This window comes from Haplochromis burtoni, unplaced genomic scaffold (assembly GCF_018398535.1).
Source record: "Haplochromis burtoni strain Fernald_Lab_line unplaced genomic scaffold, NCSU_Asbu1 Contig_95, whole genome shotgun sequence".
In the NCBI taxonomy this organism is placed as follows: Eukaryota; Metazoa; Chordata; class Actinopteri; order Cichliformes; family Cichlidae; genus Haplochromis; species Haplochromis burtoni.
Window position 1 is genome coordinate 1,752,194 of NW_024582456.1, and position 16,515 is coordinate 1,768,708.

General features: G+C 41.6%; 1 protein-coding gene across 1 annotated transcript in view; it reads right to left on the bottom strand.

Moving 5' to 3' along the window:
* Positions 1-723, bottom strand: part of npy8br (neuropeptide Y receptor Y8b) — a 5,045-nt gene extending 4,322 nt beyond the window's left edge. Inside the window, exon 1 of the mRNA XM_005926985.3 lies at positions 389-723. The gene's annotated coding sequence lies outside the window, so the exon portion shown is untranslated. The remainder of the gene's footprint in view (positions 1-388) is intronic.
* Between the last annotated feature and the right edge of the window lie 15,792 nt (positions 724-16,515).

Sequence of the window (16,515 nt, forward strand, 5' to 3'; positions counted from 1 at the left end):
GGGGGGGGGGAAGACTCGTCAATCATTTCCACATCACAAACCGGTAAATGTCCGATATAAAGCTGCACTTAGACTTTAAGCATGTCATTTTGGAGATCAGTCTGACCAGGGGGGCAAATATTTCGAGGGAAGGAAGGAAATCCCACTGGACTGGGGAGACGGGAATCGACAATCCCAGCGCGAGCGATCAGGTTATTAAAAACTCTACGCGCAAGAACGCACGAGCCTACAGAGAGCCATCACCTAGAAAAAGGTCATTAGAGCTTTCTTTTAGCATATGATGAAAAATAAATAACCGTCCTGGGAATTTTAATTACTCACTCCCATCGCCACCTGCAAGAGTTAGAAGCAAGAGGAAATGGCACACTAATTAGCCACCGTTTCTTACCGAGTCTTATTTCTTCCAGGACTTCTTCGCGCCGCTGTGCATCAAGTGAGACAAAGCTGAGAGTTTGTGGTCGAGGAGGAGGTAGGTGGTGTCCTGCCAGGACCACTGGTAGGAGCTGAGATGTCTTTTAAAGCGACCTCATGCCTCACACTTGCAGACAGAGATGCGACTGGGAACATCTTACATAATAAGTTCTCCGTGGTTGGCACGCGCGCACGCAGGCGCGCGCACTCACGCGCTCTCGCACACGCACGGGGGCCAATGGGGAAATTCAGCTGTTTGATATATGGTTTGGTTCAGCCAGACCGACGCTGGCCGTACCCACCTGAAGCCTGGAGACATGTATTAGTGACATCAGATGATCCGTTTTTGTTTCTTGGAAAAGGGGCACGCGGAGGTTTCTCGTAACGACGTCAGCTTTCATGTCTCCCAGATGAGGAATTGCCGTAATATCACAGTAAATTTATATTCACGTGTTTTGTTTTTTTTTTAGCGCATTTTAAAAAACCAGACAGTGCTTGCTATATAACAATAAAGTATAGAATGAAATCCAGTACTATGCAAAAGTCTTGAGCCGGTCGTCCCTTTTTTTGTGTTTGGCTTCCAGGGAGCCTGAGTTTCTGCTAATTCTTTAAAGTGGTCTTGATCAGTGGTTCTCCAGGCTTTCTGAAACTATTTCAGAGTTTTTCTTTGGACACTGGCTGTTTTTCAGTCTTGTGAATTCAGGCCTTGTTTCTGACCTTTTCCCCCTTTTTTGTTCACTTAACCCTGACTTACAAGCATTCAAGCATGAAAAAAGGTGATTAACTTAAGGGATGAACCAGTGTTTTGTCCACACATAACAAGAAATTCAGCAAAGGTGTAGTTTTAAAAACTGTACCTAATGGAGAGCAGTCTGTCACAAAACATGTAATTTGTTCCCATTTCTTTAGTTGAATAAAAATATATATCAGTGATAACAGGTTCTCAGTCATCCAGATCATCGTAGTCAAAGGAGCTTGCAAAGAAAAGCTTCTCGGATGAGAGGTGAAACGTCTTCAAGTAACTTAAAGAAGTCCAGACGCTTTTCTTTGCAAGCTCCTTTGACAGTGATAACACAGTTTGACAGGTATAAAAGAGTATTTTTACACCAACAAAGCAATACACAAATAACAACTAGGCAAAAACGTTGGCATATCTCACCATGTGCTTAAAAACTTTGAGGGGTAGCTTGACAACTGGAGGACAGGAGAAGAAGTGGCAGGTGTAAAACACACAGAAAACTGTTGACAGCAGACAAACAGTATATGAAAGTCACCTCCTTATGAAGAAAGTGTCTATAGTCATCTGTAAAACACGGTGGACACATCACAGACACATCTAAAAACTGCAAGACCCTTGAGGCCTGGAGTTGGGGACCCCTGCTCTAAACGCTTCTAATGCAGTAAAAACATACATGGATAGTGTCATGGATTAGTCTTTCCAAGAGTCTGAACCATATTATTATTGAAGGAGTGTTGGATCATCTCAACAGTGAACATAACAAAAAGCAGGAACATCCAAAGAAGAGCTTTGAATGTCCTTCAAGAAGCCTGAAGAATTATTTCTGAAGAGTCCTTAAAGACATGACAAGAAAGTGTAGCTAAGAGAGTTCAGGCTGTGTTGAAGAATAATAGTGATCATAGCAAGTACTGACTTTCAAGCTTGTTAGAATTGTATAAACTCTGTTTTTGTCCTATATGCTATGTTGCAAACGTTTCAATGAATCACTGCACAGCACCTATTTCCCATTATAAATAAATGAGGGGTGGTTGAAGAGTTTTGTACGGTACTGTATATCATAATTGTGCTTTTGTTTCTGTATATGGAACTGAGAAATTCAGGCACAAATTTCACTCATTATAGTTCTGCAGAATGAATTTTGGATTGATGTGAATGTCAGCGTCTAATGTGCCTACAACTTTCTGTGTGTTATGTCCCCAAAGCCAGTGAGACGCATCTTAAAATCATCTGCTGCCAGAGTTTGATAATGAATACTGATAGACACTGCCTGCATTAAGACATAAGCTGACTTCCCCATTAGTTATAAAGATCACCAGCCTTTGTGATTGTCTGTGAGATGTCTCAGATCTGCATATCTGCTAACCACCCAGGGGCAATGTTCTCTGAATCTGCCATATGCACCTATCACAGGCTTTTCTTCACCCAAACCGACTGAAGCATCATCACGAATAAGCTCGCAGCTCTGATCCCTCTGCAGCTAACACCTAGGACTATTTTAAACCCTTTTTTTTTTGCACCTCCCTTGCTTGTGCAACAGATTCTTAACTGCATCTTCACACTATCCCCACACATTCCTGTATGAAGAGGAGCCTGTTTGAAACAACAGTAATAGCTGTTTGTCTGAGAAGCAGAACTGTGTAATGACTTGCCACCAGAGCTCTGTGGGTGTTTACTCGACATAGAGACACGAGTTTCAAGTCACTCAAGACGACAAATCTATGCACATATTTTTCAGAGGAGAGCAGGACTGCTGAAATGAAAAAAAGAAATGCTCCAGGACTGCAATATTGCTATATTATTTGGCCGCGGTCGCCCTTTCTCTGTGCAATCAGCGCTGCTGTCAGTCACATTTTGAGTTTTCTTTGAACTGGAGCTGTTTCGATGGAAGGAGAAGAAGAAAACACTTCTTGGAGCAAATCTCTAATGTCTAGACAGTTGTGCACTGTTATGACTTGAAATTGTGTTTCCTGACCGCATGTGTCACCATGTCGGTTTGATTGAAAAGCGACAGCTTGATTCGGTAAGAGGAAGCGTGGCCGGTAAAGTCAGAGCAGTCTAAAAAGACTTCGAGTGGATAAGGGAACATTGCTTCTCCAGCCAAAAATGCTGTCGCAGTTCACAGTGCACACAACCAGAAAGCAGGGGGAGGTTTGTTTCACATGACATGATAAGGTAGAACAAGAAACAGACAACATGTTCTAAACATTTTGGAAACATCATCTTGCTGTCACTTAAAAGATTTAAGCACTCTTTGATCACTTACTGCAGTTGGTACACAACATCTGCTATTTAGTCCCCCTGTGCTTGTACACAACACTTGATTCAAATAGGGCCCTATTTGGACAGAAAGCTTATATTACATAAGGTATGTGTACAAGTGTGTGTAGTTTTTAACACTAGCAAGCTAAAACAAGGAAGGAAGGGTGGTGCTGTGAAATGTCACACTTTGCTCAGTTGCATTTGTATGTAGGTATGTCAGGAAAGAAAGAAAGAAAGTCATACTGCTGTGCAAGGCTGTCTGATAAATGAAACTAGTCACATCGACAGATTACTTAGACATGCACTTTATTACCATTAGAAAAATCCCGCATAAATCAAAAACTTAATAACTTAACAAAATAATTTAAGATATTAGACTACAGCCTAGGTTCAAATTAGAGTTTAATTGAGCTTTAAATGGTGCTCAGGCCCATTGTCGAATTGCCAGCTCACTGTGTTGGAGGGGTTTGTGTGTTCCAGTGATCCCAGGAGGTGTGTTGTTTGGGGCTTTTGTGCTTGCCCCTGATAGGGTCTCCAAGGCAAACTGGTGATTGTGCCTTAGCCCATGGGACCCAGCTGGATGCAGCCTGAAGAAAAGACATAGACCACCCTCCTGTAGGCCCACCACCTTCAGGAGGTGCTGTAGGAATTGGGTACAGTGGGGCAAAAAAGTATTTAGTCAGCCACCGATTGTGCAAGTTCCCCTAAAATGATGACAGAGGTCAGTAATTTGCACCAGAGGTACACTTCAACTGTGAGAGACAGAATGTGAAAAAAAAATCCATGAATCCACATGGTAGGATTTGTAAAGAATTTATTCGTAAATCAGGGTGGAAAATAAGTATTTGGTCACCTCAAACAAGGAAAATCTCTGGCTCTCACAGACCTGTAACGTCTTCTGTAAGAAGCTTTTCTGTCCCCCACTCGTTACCTGTATGAATGGCACCTGTTTGAACTCATCATCTGTATAAAAGACACCTGTCCACAGCCTCAAACAGTCAGACTCCAAACTCCGCCATGGCCAAGACCAAAGAGCTTTCGAAGGACACCAGGAAAAGTATTGTAGACCTGCACCAGACTGGGAAGAGTGAATCTACAATAGGCAAGCAGCTTGGTGTGAAAAAATCAACTGTGGGAGCAATCATCAGAAAATGGAAGACATACAAGACCACTGATAATCTCCCTCGATCTGGGGCTCCACGCAAGATCTCATCCCGTGGGGTCAAAATGATCATGAGAACGGTGAGCAAAGATCCCAGAACCACACGGGGGGGACCTGGTGAATGACCTGCAGAGAGCTGGGACCAAAGTAACAAAGGTCACCATCAGTAACACACTACAACGGCAGGGAATCAAATCCCGCAGTGCCAGACGTGTTCCGCTGCTGAAGCCAGTGCATGTCCAGGCCCGTCTGAAGTTTGCCAGAGAGCACATGGATGATACAGCAGAGGATTGGGAGAATGTCATGTGGTCAGATGAAACCAAAGTAGAACTTTTTGGTATAAACTCAACTCGTCGTGTTTGGAGGAAGAAGAATACTGAGTTGCATCCCAAGAACACCATACCTACTGTGAAGCATGGGGGTGGAAACATCATGCTATGGGGCTGTTTTTCTGCCAAGGGGACAGGACGACTGATCCGTGTTAAGGACAGAATGAATGGGGCCATGTATCGTGAGATTTTGAGCCAAAACCTCCTTCCATCAGTGAGAACTTTGAAGATGAAACGAGGCTGGGTCTTCCAACATGACAATGATCCAAAACACACCGCCCGGGCAACAAAGGAGTGGCTCCGTAAGAAGCATTTGAAAGTCCTGGAGTGGCCTAGCCAGTCTCCAGACCTCAACCCCATAGAAAATCTGTGGCGGGAGTTGAAAGTCCGTGTTGCTCGGCGACAGCCCCAAAACATCACTGCTCTCGAGAAGATCTGCATGGAGGAATGGGCCAAAATACCAGCTACTGTGTGTGCAAACCTGGTAAAGACCTATAGTAAACGTTTGACCTCTGTTATTGCCAACAAAGGTTATGTTACAAAGTATTGAGTTGTATTTTTGTTATTGACCAAATACTTATTTTCCACCCTGATTTACGAATAAATTCTTTACAAATCCTACCATGTGGATTCATGGATTTTTTTTTCACATTCTGTCTCTCACAGTTGAAGTGTACCTCTGGTGCAAATTACTGACCTCTGTCATCATTTTAGGTGGGGGAACTTGCACAATCGGTGGCTGACTAAATACTTTTTTGCCCCACTGTACAATGTGTGTTTTGCAGCAGCCAAGGGCGGAGACCTGGCAATTCTATTAATGCTGACCAGGGGGACATGAAACGTAACCTCTCTGGCGGGGAAGGAGCCTGAGCTCGTGTCTGAGATATAGTCGGGTTCACCTCAACACATGACTTAGGCTCTGGAACCAGTCTCCTCCTTTAGACTTGCCCATGATGAGGTTGGAGGCAGGGGTGGGTATTCGTGTCCCCTCAGCTTGCCAGTGGATGAAAGACCTATAGGGGCATGATTAGGAGGAACAGCCTGTCTGATCTGAACCGAGTCAAGTTCTGTGCAAATCACAGTTTGTCTATATGGAAAACAATGTTCGAATATTAGGATGTTTATAAGTGCACGAGGCACCAGGACACCCTAGGTCACAGATTGATGATTGAGTCTGTAATTGTATCATCAAATCTGCGACTATATGTTCCCGACAATCAGGTGAAGAGGAGCTGATGAACACCTGGTGGGGAGTTGGTTCAGGTAGTGTTAGGTTTATATTGTTGATTGTCATTTATGCTTAGAAATATATATTCATATATGCTTAGAGTTTTATAATCGATTGCATATTGAAAGAATGTCTCATCCTAGGTCTGTAACAACCCTGTGTAGCGTGAAGAGGGGAGTACGTTCACGCCTCTTCAGAGTGTTCTGGCATAGATCACCCACCTCCTAGGGTCATGACAGAGGTTGTATCTTCTCTTGCTGATATATGGTATAGCAAACACACCTATATCTGTTTGAGTGAAACTGCTGGACTCTGGCACCAGCAGGTGTGGGGAGTCTTCACAGAGTCACATCTTGACCCCACACACACACGCATGCCTATACGTACACACAGACAAGGTACTCTTTGTTCACATGTATGCCTATGTAAGACGTCACTTGTTAATGAACTTATGCATATTCATGTAACCTCAATAAAGAGCAGTGCTACGAGGGAGCAGACAAGAGCGACTGGGGTTTGAGCGGAAGGAACAGCGCTCGTCACAGTTCTCTCCCTCGTGCACGAGTAACACAAAGAGCTCTGGTGACTTGCGTCTTGCTTTTGCTGTCATAGTAGAATTGTCTTGGCGTTCCAGCAATAGGGGTTTGTGCTAGATAGACCCATCAGGTAGCGTGGGAGAATGCTAGTCTGATGTTCTGCCACACCTAAACGTATAGTGAGGGTTTGCTGGGAATGCCTGGCAAAGGCATAGCCTGTGAAATCTTTAACTTACTGACTGGGAGAACTTGGACAGTATTCCAAAAGAGACTAGGGACACAGATGAAGAACGGATTGTAAGGTGGCTGGTACCTCTCGTGGTGGTAATCTCCAAACTAGATGCAAGACATCAGAGCTGAAGGGAGCTATTAAGCTAAAGGAGTCCTATCAGGCTTGGCTAGCCTGTGGGACCTTGGAGGGAGCTAACAGATAAAGGCCAACCGGAACGTCGCACAGGCACCTATAGCTGAAACAAAAACTCAGGTGTGGGAGGAGTTCACTCACTGAACTCCTCCCACACCTGTGGAGGCGTGTGGACTATATTTTGTTTAAACAAAATATAGAGAAGAGTGGGAACTAAATAAAGTTTCATGTAAATTTTAAGATCTGATGCTAAGGATGACATCCGATATTTCTCGGCGATAGCTTATCACTAACAGTGTGCTTATGAATATGTGATGATTTATGAGGGTGACTGGACCACTCTGGGCCAAGTTGTTGTTCCAGGTCCTTATCGCTTTGATATTTTGCATCTGGCAGATTCTTGGCGGGACACATGGGAGTCAAAGTCTTTGAACAGACTGCTGATGCATTTCTTCTGGCCCGGAGTAAAATCAATCGCAGCTTGAGCACGCTGTGTGCACAAACATACTTCTAGACACCCTTTTATAAGTGTGTCTTGAGAGGTTTCCTTAAATCAGCCTGCACGTGTTCAGAACAGAACAGAGGTCTGCAAACCTCCATTTACATGATTGTGCAACTCCTGGCACTGCCAAGCTATTTCAAGCATCTCTCTTTACTGCTGTGTGTCTCCTTTTTCTTTTATTCAGCTTTATTAACCTTATTCTTATTAACCTTGTTGGCGTAGTAAGCGGTCTCGTAGTGCTGATACTGTCTAATCTGTAAGACTAAAAGGAATTATGATTGTTTGTTCCACAAATGACGCTCAAGGTGCTAGAGACACACTGTGTATTGATAGTGACACCGTTGTAAATTTGAACACTTCATGTTTACCTTTCACACACGTTTCAGTCAGGTTAGATCAAGGTCTTTCTTTTAGGGAATTAGTTTATGGCCCTTTTTACAGCTCACCTATGATGTAAGCATGAAATGATGAGGACAGAATGGATCAGTCACTCATGTTACAGCAATATTGTTCCATGCCAGTATTTTATATTGCAGCACATATTAGTTAGTATAAATACATCCATATGTCAGGCAGTGATAAGGAACCTTATGCATACATGTATGTGCTGATTTTGTAAAGTGTGATCTATGCACTAACTAAAAGCTGTCCTGCTACCCATGCTGTCATTCAGAGATGGGGAAATTGAACTTTTTGAGAAAGTGGGATGCTGACTATTTTTTAATTACAGTCTTTTTATATGCATCTAAATTTAATTTTTGTGTTTTGACATTATGAGAAATGAAATACTTGATCCACTTTCATATATAATAGTGTCATAAGTGAAGATAACCACAAGCAAACTGGGCTTTTAAAAGCTAATTTATGGGGCAAAAATATCCAGAGATGTAATCGGCTTTTATGAAAGGAGTAAGGATATGCTTCAGCCTTCAAACAGATGGCCTCACACTTGATATGATGCAAAATTTCTAGCTGAATCAGTGACTGCAAGCTGCCCAGTCCCCGAGGGCAGTAAGCAAACCTCAAACTATAACATTTCCACCACCATGATTCACAGTTGGTATGAGGCTCCTCTTCGGCTGAATACGAAGAGGTAGGAGGTCCCAAAGAAATCGGCAGATGATTGAAACCTTTCTGCATCTGCCACATGCAGATTGAGAAAGTACTTTTGCAGAAAATGTTTTCTTTCTTCAAAAGGGAGAGACTTCTTTCAAAGTATTTAGACATCTTGACAGACTCATGCATAGCTTCTGCCATTTTTAAGGTGTTAAGAGAGCTCTGTATTTTGGCAGGAAAGCAGCAGATGCCTCACTAAGAATGGGAACACCACATCTTAGATGTCAGAGATTTGGATAAGACAGCTCCCACCTGTCACTCTCCAAAGGAGGGTCTTATCACTGGCAAATAATCTGGAACACTTATTTTGTTTTGTATGGGTGTAATTAGTTTTTACACACGACTTTGCTTTTGTTTTCAATTTTTGTTTTTGGCAAATTCTAAATGATAAAACCTGCCAAACAATACAGCAAATCTCACATATAATCATGTGCTGGCCTAAAACAAGGATGTCAAACTTATATCATGGTGACCTTAAGTGGGTCGTACCCATCAAACTACATGATGAACCTTTTGTGAAAAATTACAGGAAAAGTGGTTAGTTTGTTGCTCAGACTGTCCTGTAATTATGAAATGTAAAGTTTTTATAGTTCCCAGAAAATGTTCCTTTTATTTTAAACTGTGGACTTTTCAAATAAAAGGAAAACAGGGACTTTCCTGTCATTTAATTGTTGATCTGTTAGTTAATTACTATGAACAGTAAGGGGGGAGACTTTAACATATCTCACAGTACAATAATATTGAATGGGTTGCATTGTTGTATTTTGTCATGTTTCTCAGGTCTTTGTCTGAATTTCTACGAACATTATTGCTAAGGATTGCCTTATTGCATTGGAGTCACACTGGGTTAAATATGTACACTTGGGTTTTAAGGGGTATTTATTATTTTCTTCTTTTTTTTTTTTTGGGTTGTATGGAAGCCCCAAACGCAATTTCATTGTTCTTGACAATGACAATAAATAAATACTATACTACTATAATAGGAAAAGCTTTAAACGGGGTTGTCAAACACGACGCTCAGGGGCAAGAATTTTGACCCCATGCGGCCCACTGGACGTCTTTGGAAACTTTGGAGGAATTTTGGACATTTCACTGTAATTTCATCAATTTTGCAGCTTGTCTTTCTGACAAAGACCTTCCCCACAGTGATAATATACCAAAGTAGTGAAAACAATTAAATGACAGAAAAGTTCCTATTTTTTTGTTAAGTGGGCCATAAAAATGGCCTCCATACAAGAAAGCAATAAGTTCTAATGAAAATGAACTGGAAATGGGGTACACAAGATTTATTTTTCCTCTGAAGCAGACTAGTGGCTGAAGATGCAGTTCTGGCCTGCAATCCAAGGCCCACAGTCGGCATGGTCAGAATTGTTAACCTTGTCTTGCTAGGGAGTGGGTTTCCACATCAAATCCTGGGACTTCAGCTCTCAAGCTCCTCCTCTACACGTCTTGATCAATTTCCTCTCATTGGTTACCTCCCAATTCCGGAGTAGGCTTTTCTTCCTTGAACCCAGCATACCAACAGTTTCCAATCCAGTCTTTTTATGACAACAAATCCACATGAACCCTGATTAAAACGAGTCCTCCCTCCAGTGTCATTTGATTATTTTAAAAGCAAAACCTTCCAGGCCAGATTAAAACTATTTTCCTTTAAAATATTCACTTCTCTCACTGGAGTTTCCAAATTTAAACCAGCTTCCCTGCTGCAACTGTGTCCTACAGAAAAAACTCCTTCCTGTTTTCTCCTTTATAGATAAGGCCTAAAACCATTACCAATCAACTACTCCCTGTACTCAACTCCAAATAGCTGGACTAGAGTGGAAACTCCACTCCTACATTGGTGTGGCCAATCCACAAAAACACCAAACCAATAATAATTGAAATGGAAAATGATGCCAACCCAATGTTTAGTGGGAGATTCTCTCAATTATTCCACCATGCCACATCCTGCAACATTTTCACCACTATAGAAATTCCTGGGATTTCTTTTTTTTTTTTTTTTGCAAAGTAAAAATAAATAACATAAAATAAATCTTTTGTGAATTAACAAAAACTTTCTGCTTTATAATTACAGGATAGTAATCCAACAGGCTACACATTCACTTCTTACAATGTAAGCCCAAAGAGCTGCGCTGACTGATTTCTTTCATTAACTACAAAAACATTTATCATGTAGAGACTTACTGATATATGAAAGTGAACTTGTTTTTCTTGTACTGAGATGTCTGTGATATTAAATATGAAGTTGAACTACTTTTCACTGACAGAAAGTTTTACCAGTCTGGTCCACTTAAAGTGGTCAGTATATAAAATGAGTTTGACATTCCTGATTTAAAGCTTAAAGTCTATCCACTCCTTTGCATTTTGTATCCTTCACCTTTACGCCCCAGGACCTGATGTTTGACACCCTTGGCCTAAAAATCAATAGCCAACATTAATATATTTTAAATAAAGCAATCCTACATTATAACTTTTTAAAACAAAAACATATTTATCATGTGAATGAAATGGTAACACTAGATAAACATGAACTTTGCTGTCAAAGCCACAAAGGGAAACTCTCTCATGACCTTTATTTATATTCAATTTTCTCCTCTATTGTCTGCTTTTCATGTCAGTCGTTGCTTGTTTGTGTTGGACACCCGATCGCTGCCTGCTCCCTTTGTCTCGTTCGCACCGTCTTGTAAGTCTACTAACCTCTAGTAAACTACATATAAATCAAATGTGCCTTTTTTTGGGTGCTGTGCTTTTAAATTCCTGTCTGAACTGTGACACAATCTCCCCTGCAGTATCGCAGCCTCTTACATGAATAAAGCTGAAGTGATCCTTGACACCATCACAGCAACACAGTTCTACAAATCCCCCGAGGCTTTAAATAACCCCAGCAATGAGCAAATGCCACAATGCCTCAGGTAGCTTGCGATGACAAACAACCCTCATCAGTTGCACAAATCACATCTGACATCGAGCTCACCCCGGTGCTCTTCGCTTAAAATGCGACTTAAAGGAGCAGCACACGGTGGGCGGTACATATAAGATGTGCACATTATTCAGCACTGACAAGTACAATGTTCAGCATTTCAATAAGTCACACATTTATGTTGTAACAGATGGATCACACTGGTGTTGTGATGAGCCCACAGGTAATCATCAGCTGACTCTGCATGCGGTCCCCTCAAGTCTGTCGAGTTTGTCAGTGTCTTCCAGCTAACGGCTTTGTTTTCACAGTTTCGCTTTATTATCATCAACCTTGGTTTTGGTCTGCTCGGGGACAGCGAAAATAATATTTTAAAAAGGACAAAAAGATTTCAACTAGATGTGAAGCAGTCTGATGCTTCCTTTGGAAGTCAGTGGAAGCTAACGCAGAGTTAGAAGTTAGAAAAAGGTGAGCTGTTAAATGTAATTGAAACATAAACATGCCTCACAATCAGGTGAGAGACCACACGTTTTTCACAAAAACTTGAATATAGTGTTACTGTCCTTCACAGTTATAGTTTGTTTTGTTTTGTTTTGTTTTAAAAAGAGAATCGTTTCTTTTAACTCATTGATAACACTTTCTGATCTGTGCAGAATAGGCCTACGGTCATGTGATGAAGAACGTTTTCTCAGGACAGTGCACATTTCAGCAGCTTATTCAACCAGGTTTAGCAGCAGTATGACTTCTTTACACTCTTCTTTGCATCATTGCTTCAATTCATTGAGATTTGCAGGCATTCAGGTATACACAGCTCTCTTAAGGTACAACCACAGCATTTGAGTGGTTTGACTGGGTTATTGCAGCATCTTGATTCTTCTCTTTTTCAGTCATTCTGTTGTAGGCAGGTCTGACTGGGATGATTGTCCTATTGCATGACCTAACTTTAGCAAAGATTTAGTTCATGGTTGACTCAATGACTGCAAGCTGCCCAGATCCTAGACCTGCAAAGCAAACCCAAATCATCACCTCTCTACCACTATGCTCACAGTTGATATGAGGTGTTTGTGCTGATATTTGGTTTTCACCAAACATGGTGCTGTGTATTATGGCCAAGCATCTGCACTCCGGTCTATCCAAAGGACATTGTTCCAGCAGTCTTATGATTTGTTGCAACTTTGCAAACCTAATCCATGCTGTTGCCACGCTCATTTTAGAGAGAGGAGGCTTTCTCCTGACAACCCTTCCAAACAAGTCGTCCTTGTTCAGTAATTGTACTGTCATGAACTTTAACATTTAACATACTGACTGAGGCCTGTAGAGTGTGAGATGTAACTGTTGTCTATCTCTGAATGTTGCATGGTCTGATCTTGGAGCTAATTAGTTGAATGCTCCAGACCAGCAATCTGACAAAATGTGTGTTTTTATAGCAGTGCTCACAGTTGGTGAAAGTAATTTGATGACATGCAGCATGTGGCTGTTATTTACTGTTTTATGAAAGCATTAAAGGCATGCTTAGTTTTTCGCAGAAGTGCACAAAGTGGGATTGTATAAAGCTGTGACCTTCTGCCAAGTTGCAGATTAGCTTAAGCTAACCTAAAAAGCTTAAGCTAATATAAAAAATTCACTGTATATAAGACACATAATCCATGTGATGTCACCAATTTGTTAGCCACGTCAGTTGTGAAGCCTCAAGCTAAGAGCAGTTTAGCTAAACCCAATGTAGCGTAACATATAATATTTGTATATTTGTATCTTCTAATCTTTGGTATTTCCCTTACTTAATTCACCTAATTTATCAGTCTCCAAGCCACAGCCATAATGGAAAGTCTACAAATAAGGCAAGCTAAAAATAAAACTCATTTCAATTTTGATTCAAGCTACTTATAGAATTGCTTTTCATATCATGCGGTAACCTAATTTTAAAACAAATAGACTGAGAGGGAAAAGAAAAATAAATAGACAAGTGAGGAGCCCGAGATTGGGGTCTATTAAATCATAGCTGCATTAGTGGCAGGCATTAGTCCCTCTGACCCTCTTCGTCTAATTCATATAAATGTTCTGCATCTCCTCTCTGCTTTCTCAAGCCACATATGTATTCTGCTCAGCTCGTGTCTGTGTGCAGCATGCACAGTCTTTCTTGCCGCCTGGCTTTCGCCTCCCTGTTCCTTGTTGCTGGTGAAGGATTCCTAATTTACACTAATATTGTCACTGCAAATAGAATGGTAGATGTCACACCTCAAAATAGCCCTCCCCCCAATGGCAAGAGGTGAAAACTGAATTCAGAGGCAGCATAATATGATAGCGGGGGACAGCAAGTTGTCATTTGTTCAATATGAGTCTGCTGACACATGGCAGATATGACCATCCGCCCACTCTGGGGTTCTTGGCCACTGCTACATCGCCTCTTTGCAAGATTCGGAGAGTATGCCAGTCATCATGTGTTGCTGTATGAGGCTGAAATGTTTAAAAGCATCATGCATCACTGATTGTGTGATTGTGCTGTGTCCAGCATGATGCAATCAAATCATATCATACACATGCTAAACCAGAGACATAAAGACTTTTTTATTTCTTAGATTTTCCATTAGCAGTATAGGCAAACTGTAATATGGCACACAGGCTGTGCTTCTCCTTTGAGAGCATGTGTCAGAGGACAGTCCAGTTGAGTTATCAAGCCTCTGCTTGCTGTCTTGTATAATGTTCTCCACAGGGAAATGCCCAGCTCCTGCCAAGTATGGGCCATGTGTGAAAAAGCGATGATCCACCCACTGTCTGTCACTGCAAGACGCTATAAGCTATAAGGCTGCTGCCCTGCATTTTACGATGTCTGAGTGAACAGTGCAGAAAACTGAGTGACTTATACTCCCTGTTTTCTTCTTTTTTATCGAGAGTGAGTGAAATCCTTCCACCCACAGCAGCAAACACAGTTGGGAGGCTTAAATATTTCACCATTATTAGTTTTCTCTAACTACCCCAGTGAGGCAGGGAAATATCTCTGCCTTTTCCAGAGCTGGCTCAGACCTCAGTGACAGACAAACCTGAGGAAGGTCGTGCCACTGCTTTAGCTGACTTCAGCGGCTAATATGGTCACTATTTTCCCATGCTGTGTTAATTCTAATCATTCCTCAAAAATGTGTTGTTGTTGTTGTTTTTTCTTTGTATCCAAATAAGCCCACTACAGTGTCCAAATGTGATTTCTCACCACATGATTTCATAACGACATCAAAATACTGACACAGATCTGTCCAAATCTCATGGCGGTGTAAATGACCCTGTGCTGTTCATCATTCTGGGAGAGCCGTGCATCACAGAGCAGCCGTCGCCCCAAGACAGTTGGCTTCACCAAACAACAACCTGAAAAGTTTTGTCTTGCAGGATTGTGGTGTGGAGGAAAATTGATTGCTCGCTTCAAACAGCCAAGTAACCCTGGGAAAATTGCACCTGCCACCTCTGTCAGTTTATAACCACCCTTTCGAACAAAACACACAATTCACCTGGCACTGCTCCTGCTCCTTTGTAAGCCGTCTAATTTTACAGTCTTGCCATGCATTCTTGGTGCTCTTACGACAGGTTTTAGCTCATACAAACTTTGCAGCTGTGGTTCTCAAAGTATGGGCAACTGGCCACAAGAGGTCCTCACTAAAATCTGATGTGCCCTCAAGGTTGACAAAGAAAGATTACCCTGTTGTGGATTTCATTCACCTGCAGTTAGTGTGGTACAATGAAGCAGGGCAACCTAAGCCTTCCTAACAAATGCATCTTGCGTCTAGACGTATGATTTAGTCGTAATGGATTACAAACACCATCAAGATGTTTTTATATGATGCATTTTTCCTGTGGCGCACTCAACCGTATGCTGGATCCCTAAATAAGCCCTCAGTCATCAGAACTTTAAAGCCGTTCCTAACGATGCCCGCTCTTATGGATTCAAGTCACGTGTGCAAGAAATACTCACTTTTCTTCTATTTTTATGTTTTTCTACCACATTTTACAACTCACATCTCCTGCGCCAGACTGAAGATGGCAGTTAGTTGGCATGGAAACTGTTTTAGATGGGGTGCAGGTAGAATGAATGGCACCACTGGAGCTCCACTGTCCCAATCTAATCAGCTGTATTGTCTGTTGGTCTGCCAGCTCCTTCTCTTATCAGATAAAGTATAAGGGGGCCACGCTGTGGAGCATACCTGGTACTTTAACTTTTCTTTTTCCCTTTTTTGTCCATCAGCCTGCTGAGATGCAGGCTGATGAACAAAAGACATGCTGTGCCTGTCCTTACTGCAAAACAGGCTCAATGTTCAGTAACAGCAGCATAAAATGCCTTCTTCGAGGATTATTTTGATGAAGATTAATAATAGTTGCGTGATTTGCGTAACAGGGTTGCTAATAAAAGCTCAAGGTCATGGACTGGGCCAGTTTATGTCTTTCTAACTGAGTGTTTGTGGTATACACCCACAGTTAATTCTGTAAATGCTGCCCGCTTTGTTTTCATTATGTTGTCATTTCTCTTCCTCTTCCTATGTGCGTCGTCTGCACGGTTTAATTTAGTTTTTTCCTAATGTGAGGAGATGCTGCTGTGCTGGTATACTGGAATGCTGTACTTTCTGTAATACCGCACTTACTATACAAAAAAGCAGGCTTTTGGATATTTCACACCACAAACTCTTTTTTTACTCAGTGTCCACCTGTTATTATGTAAATCCAATTTGCAAGACATGTGAAAATTATTAAGCAAATGCTTGTCTCTTTGAAGTGATAAGTGTGATCTGCTTGACACCTGATGTTAGGAGTTAAAAGGAAAAAAAGACTTAGTGTTGCCGTACATTATCAGCCTGAAGTCAGAGGACAAATAAAAGGCAATATTGGTTTTGTAAAAACTTCATTGCCTGGTGACATATTTTTATTGTGTGTGTGTGTGTGTGTGTGTGTGTGTGTGTGTGTGTGTGTGTGTGTGT